We start from the raw sequence: 6,000 nt of genomic DNA, 5'->3' as shown, positions 1-6,000 counted from the left end.
TTATTTTTCCAAAAAAGTTTATATAGGTGCCTATAAACATAAATCAAATGTAAATTTAAGTTTTTTATTTATAAACATTTACATTTTTTAGAGAAGAGTAAATATTTTTAATTTTGTGAATATAATAATTTGTTACTATTTATAAATAAGGTTTATTGTTAAATATGGTATTTTGGAAATTTTTCTATGCATTAGAATAAATTGATATCTGACTGATACCCGGCACCCGCATATGCTGTCTAGTCCTATATTAATGGGAAATATAAAAAAATTACATTGCCCGAAATAAAAGTAATACGCTGGGTTGATATTTAAGTTTCTACATCTATTGCCTACTAAATTTGAATAAGACTATAAGGCTTTGTTCTCACCAAAGCAACTTGCAACCGCGACTAGATTGCAACGCAACTGCAATGCAATCGAGCACATACAAATTAACGAACATGTTCTCACTGGTTGCAACTCCACCGAAAAGTGATCGAACTTGCATGAAACTTGATTGCAATCGATTGAAAGCAAGTCGACATGCACGGTTCTTTCTGCAGTTGCGTATTAATTACCACCGTACGATCATTAGTTTTTATTTGTTTTTAATAATTCACAAAATACAGCTACAAAATAAAATGGAAAATTTTCAGTATTATCAGTTAATGGTAGTGGTTTTGGTGAAGGTAAATTTAATGTTCTTGACTCCAAGCTACGACCTAATCCTGAAGTTCGGAAAACAGCACCATCGCTATTCCTTCCTACTTCTCCTACGTCTACTGTTGTAAACAACCCGTCTGCGTCAACACTGGCCATAAGTACAATTGAAAAAAAATCATTTGTAGCTAAAAAATGTTGAGCCTGATTTGGGGGGGGGGGGGGGGCATTTAATTCTAAAATGTTTGCCATCTATAGCACCCACACAGTTTGACATATTCCATAACTCAAAGTACCTATTAGCAATATTTTTCCATTTTTCTTCTGACGGCGTTGGAAGAAATTGTGGTTGAAGTGCTTCCCAAATACCTTCAGTTGTAGTTTTAATTATCTCACTTATTGTAGACAATCCCCTCATAAAAATATATGTTAAACTCCAGCTAGATTCAGTAGTTAAATACCTGTTATATCAAAAATAATCACGTGTAAAAATAAAATAAAATAAAATAAACTATGGTATGTGAAGAAAATAATATTTTATACCGAAATTTCAAGTATCGGACATTAGTTTTTTAGTTACTTTAATTTTTTGTTTGTTTTTTCTGACGCTTTTAAAAACTTTTTAGATTTTAGGGAAAGAATCTAAAATCTAAATTTCCTTATGCCTATAAATAGCTCTTTTATACTTACGATTGGATTTTTACGAACGCATTTTCAGTTAGTTTTTTAGTTTTCAGTTTAGAACTTCTAAACACATTGAAAATAGTAAGTTGAAATCAAACAAAGACCAGGTTAGTCAACAGTTTATAAAAAATTCACTTGATCAAACTAGAACAAATAATCAAAATCTGAATGAGTTTAGTAAAAATATTTGTACCTTAATGGTGGTAAATGATATTCCACTTTGGAAACTACAAAACCCAGAATTCAAATGTTTTTTCGAAAAATATATTAAATTAAAATTACCTAACGAATCGACACTACGAAAAAACTATGCTCCGTTGTGTTATGAAGACGTATTACGTAAAATCCGAAAAGAAATAGGGGATAGTTCCATCTGGGTATCAATTGACGAAACTACGGATGTCGAAGGGCGTTACGTTGCATGTGTAACGATTGGTTCCCTATCGTCAGAAAATTCTACAAAACCAATAGTTTTAACAATTGAAAACTTAGAAAAGGCTAACTTTCAAACGATTTCAAAATTGTTCAATGACTCAATGAGTTTATTGTGGCCTGAAAAAGTATTACATAATAAAGTATTACTTTATGTCACAGACGCTGCACCATACATGATAAAATCTGGAAAAGCGTTAAAAGTGTTTTATCCTAAACTAACTCACATTACATGTATGGCCCATGGCCTTCATAGGGTATCGGAAGCTATAAGGGATAAGTACCCAAAAGATGACATGTTAATTTCTAACACAAAAAAAATATTTTTAAAAGCACCTTCTCGTGTTAAACTTTTAAAGAAATGTGCCCAAATTTAAGTTTACCACCACAGCCCGTTAGTGGCTTATTGCAGCTTTTTACTATGGTAAGAACTTTGATAAGGTCAAAGAAGTTATCAATAAATTTAATGAAAACGATGCAATATCTATTCAAAAAGTTCAAGATTTATTTAAAGACAATTCAATAAAAAATGAACTTGCAGTAATATTAGCCAATTTTCAATGCATCACAGAAACAATCTTACAAATAGAAAAATCTAGCGCCAACCTACGAGAAACCATCTCGTTGGTTAAAAATGTTGAAATTAGGTTAAGTGAAGGAGGAATAGGCATAGAATTTGCTAAACTTAAACTAATGCAAGTATTATCGAAGAATCCAGGGTATTCTCAAATTATAAAAATGTGTGGAATATTAAGCGGAGAAATAAGCAATGACAATGAAGGCATTGAAGAGTTGACACCTGAAGACATTTCTTGTTTTAAGTATGCACCTATCGTGTCTTGCGACGTAGAAAGAAGTTTTTCAAAATACAAATCTATGCTACGTGACAATCGTAGAAATTTCGAATTTGAAAATATAAAATCACATTTCGTAACTTCATGTTGGTACTCGTTCCATTAATATCACATTTTTTATTATTATTTTATTAATTTTGTATTTATTTAGTTAAGCAATATATATAAATGTATAGTTTGTACACATTTGTGAGCAGAATTATATTGATATTAAAATTGTATTTTTTTCTCATACCTAATATATTTTGTAATTGTTTTAAGATGTTCATTTTTGTTTTTAATACACAATAAAAAATTTTTTTTTGCATATTTTTTTGCATATTTTAGAATTTTTGAGTGCATAAATATGTGCATATTTAGCAATAATTTTTGCATAAAAATCTGGGCCCTAGTAATAAGTAATATATTTATCACTTAATATGTTTTAATTTTAATATAAATTTAATTTACAGGCAGTATAGAAAAAAATGTAATCCCTAAATTATTTAAAAACTGTTAATTTAAATCCATATGCTTTGAAGACTTTAAAAATTCTAATGTGTTTACCATTATTACTCAGTGCAGAAATTGAACAAGGTTTTCTACTCACTAAGGCATATCTACCACAACGTCCCATTAAGTAATCTGTTTAAATATTACCAAAAGTAATACATCATAACAATTTTATGTACCTTATAAATATGTTTCATTTATTCAAGTACACATTTTTTATTATGGTTAAACTTTAAAGTTACTGGATACGACGTGTCGGAGTTAACATTTTATCTGTGAAGGGTGTCTCAATAAGAACAAATAACAACTTGGAGAGCTTTCATAACTTTTTGAGACACAAGTTTTCTATTGCACATCCAAATTTTTCTTAGTAAGTGTTATTAATTTCCATTTTTATCTGTGTAAAAACTAAAAACAACACCTTTTCAATATTAAAACCAATATATTTCAATACATTTTATTTTATTTTTACTTTTGTCAATAAAATATAACTTTTTTCTTTTTATTGGTAAAGTAATGTAAAGTAATTAACAATGGCCATTAGCAATAGAACTTTTTATTATATATGAAATCCTCACAATAGTAAATTCAATTAACATAGGTTTCAACTTTCAAGTTTGGATCTAAAATTAGAATGTACTTTCGAGTGTTTCAGTGGTGGTTTTATGCTATACTATAAGTTCTTGAATACCTAACTTTTTTAAACCGTTAAGACAATCTTTGACTGTTTGCTAAACTGCATAATTTGATAATATGAAGCTATATATTATTATTTTATGTTCGTATAACAAACACATATTAAATTATAAAATATTATAATAATAAATTTGGTTAAATCATCAGGTCAAATATGTGAGTTGAGCCAAAAGTACCACACTACGGTTACTCAAATTTCCAATGGTCTGCAACCAACAAGGAACCTTAAAACTAAGTACCTTCTTAACTCAAGGTTGATAAAAAGGGCTGTTGAACATCATGAAGCTGGTATATTAAGTTAATGGCAATTTCTAGTGAAATGTTCATATTCCTGTGCTGGCTATGAAAGAAGGCAAAGACATTGGGCACTAGGTATTGAAAATGGTCATGAGTCAAATGATGATGTTTTGAAAGACAACTTTGTTGAACCAGGTCCAGAAGTACTACAAAATGCACCAGAAGTAGTACACAATCCAAGGAATTGTATGGTTTGTTTAACTACTACTCCTGGTGAAAATGTACCTCAACATATAGGTAGTGTTGCCTTGTGGCCACGCCCGGGTGTGCGAAACATACGTTTCAATGTGTCGAATGGTCAATATAGTGGTAAGTGCCCAGTCTGTCGAAGAGATGTACTTCGTTTTCAAAATCCAATGTTTTTGTCATAAGTTATTGTTTAATCTATTTATTAATAATTCATTATTTTGTATTAATATAACTATTCCAATTAAAATGTAATATTATATACAATTATTATGCATAGTAAGTACCTAGTCACCTGCATCATGTACCTATAGCAGCGGTTCCCAACCTTTTTGAGACTATTACCCATAAGTCAGGTTAGATATTAACATATACCCCCGACCCAAAAAAAAAAGTTGAGTAAAAAAAAAAAACAAAACAAAATATATATTATGATAATAATTATAATTTATTTTATTTTTTCAAACAAAGAAAATAAGAGTTTTTATTACGACTAATGAATAACAGCAATGAACATTAATGAGACGGTCACGGTTGATATTGCTTTTTTCTAACAATTTCTTTAATATTCGGTTCAGTTTCAGCCAATGCACATCTTAGGTCGTGTTCCAAGTTTAATCGGTTTCTTGCTTTTGTTTTCATTGTTACCATTGTTAAAAATCCACTTTCACAACTGTACGTTGTGGAAAAAGGGATCAGTATTTTCAAGGCTTTTTCTGATAATAATGGATACTCGCCACCAATTTTTCGCCAAAATGTTGCTAGTTGTGTGTTTTTAAAATCTATTTTCTGTGTGTTGTCTTCACGAAGTCCTAAAAATTGTGATTTGGTTTCAATTTCAGTATCTGGAAATACATTTTCATCCACTGAAAAGGGTCTTAGCACCCAAGCATTTACTTGACGATTTTTTAAATCTGGAAAATATTTACCGATTGAATCTACTACTGATAATAAGTGAAGAGCTATTTGGTCTGTGAATGAACATTTTTCGTTTCGGTTAATATTATTCTAAATACTCAAATACCTATAAATAAATAGCCTAATATACGCGTATCCTTAGTTATAAAACTGAACATTTTATAATTTTTAGGTTATGAATGAATCGATGAATGTATTGATTTTACAATGATGTGTGTTTATTTTGTTTTTTTATGTATCTACATTGTAAGGTCATTTTTTGAAAGTTACACCAAAAACCAAAATTGGTTTTGTATTGTAAAATTAATACATTCACCACTCCGTACAGAATATAAAACAAACACGTCGTAAAATCAACACATCGTTAATCACCTCGATCATAATCTAAAAATATTGATTCATTGTAATGCATTACAGGTAATGCATGCAAGGAGAGATGGACCAGAACTAGAGACAACCATAGGAAGGCTTTGAATCTGCGCAAAACCAAAAGCGGCCAAGCAGCATCAAAACTGAAGCCTCCCAAATACTATAAAGAGCTCACTTTCCTCACTCCGTATTTGAATGACGAGGAAGAGAGACTTTCAAACCTATCGCCACCTATTGGTGATGATAGTAACGGTGATGAAGAAGAGCTTGATCTTAATAATTTAGATAGAGATACAGTAAATGAATCAAGTGATACACAATAGTCACAACCAACATCGTCATTGTTATCATCACGAACTGTTGGTAGGAAATCGAAGTTTGTAACACCACTACAACCAACTGCAGCTAACGTCCTTCAGGAATATTTATC

General features: G+C 30.3%; 1 pseudogene; it reads left to right on the top strand.

Annotated features, from left to right (window-relative positions):
• The first annotated feature begins 3,148 nt into the window (after positions 1 to 3,148).
• Positions 3,149 to 4,986, top strand: LOC132936772 (uncharacterized; annotated as a pseudogene).
• Positions 4,987 to 6,000: the final 1,014 nt, after the last annotated feature.

This window comes from Metopolophium dirhodum, chromosome 1 (genome assembly GCF_019925205.1).
Source record: "Metopolophium dirhodum isolate CAU chromosome 1, ASM1992520v1, whole genome shotgun sequence".
NCBI classification, from domain to species: domain Eukaryota; kingdom Metazoa; phylum Arthropoda; class Insecta; order Hemiptera; family Aphididae; genus Metopolophium; species Metopolophium dirhodum.
The sequence above is the reverse complement of the archived record's forward strand: the minus strand, read 5'-3'. Positions and strand labels throughout refer to the sequence as shown.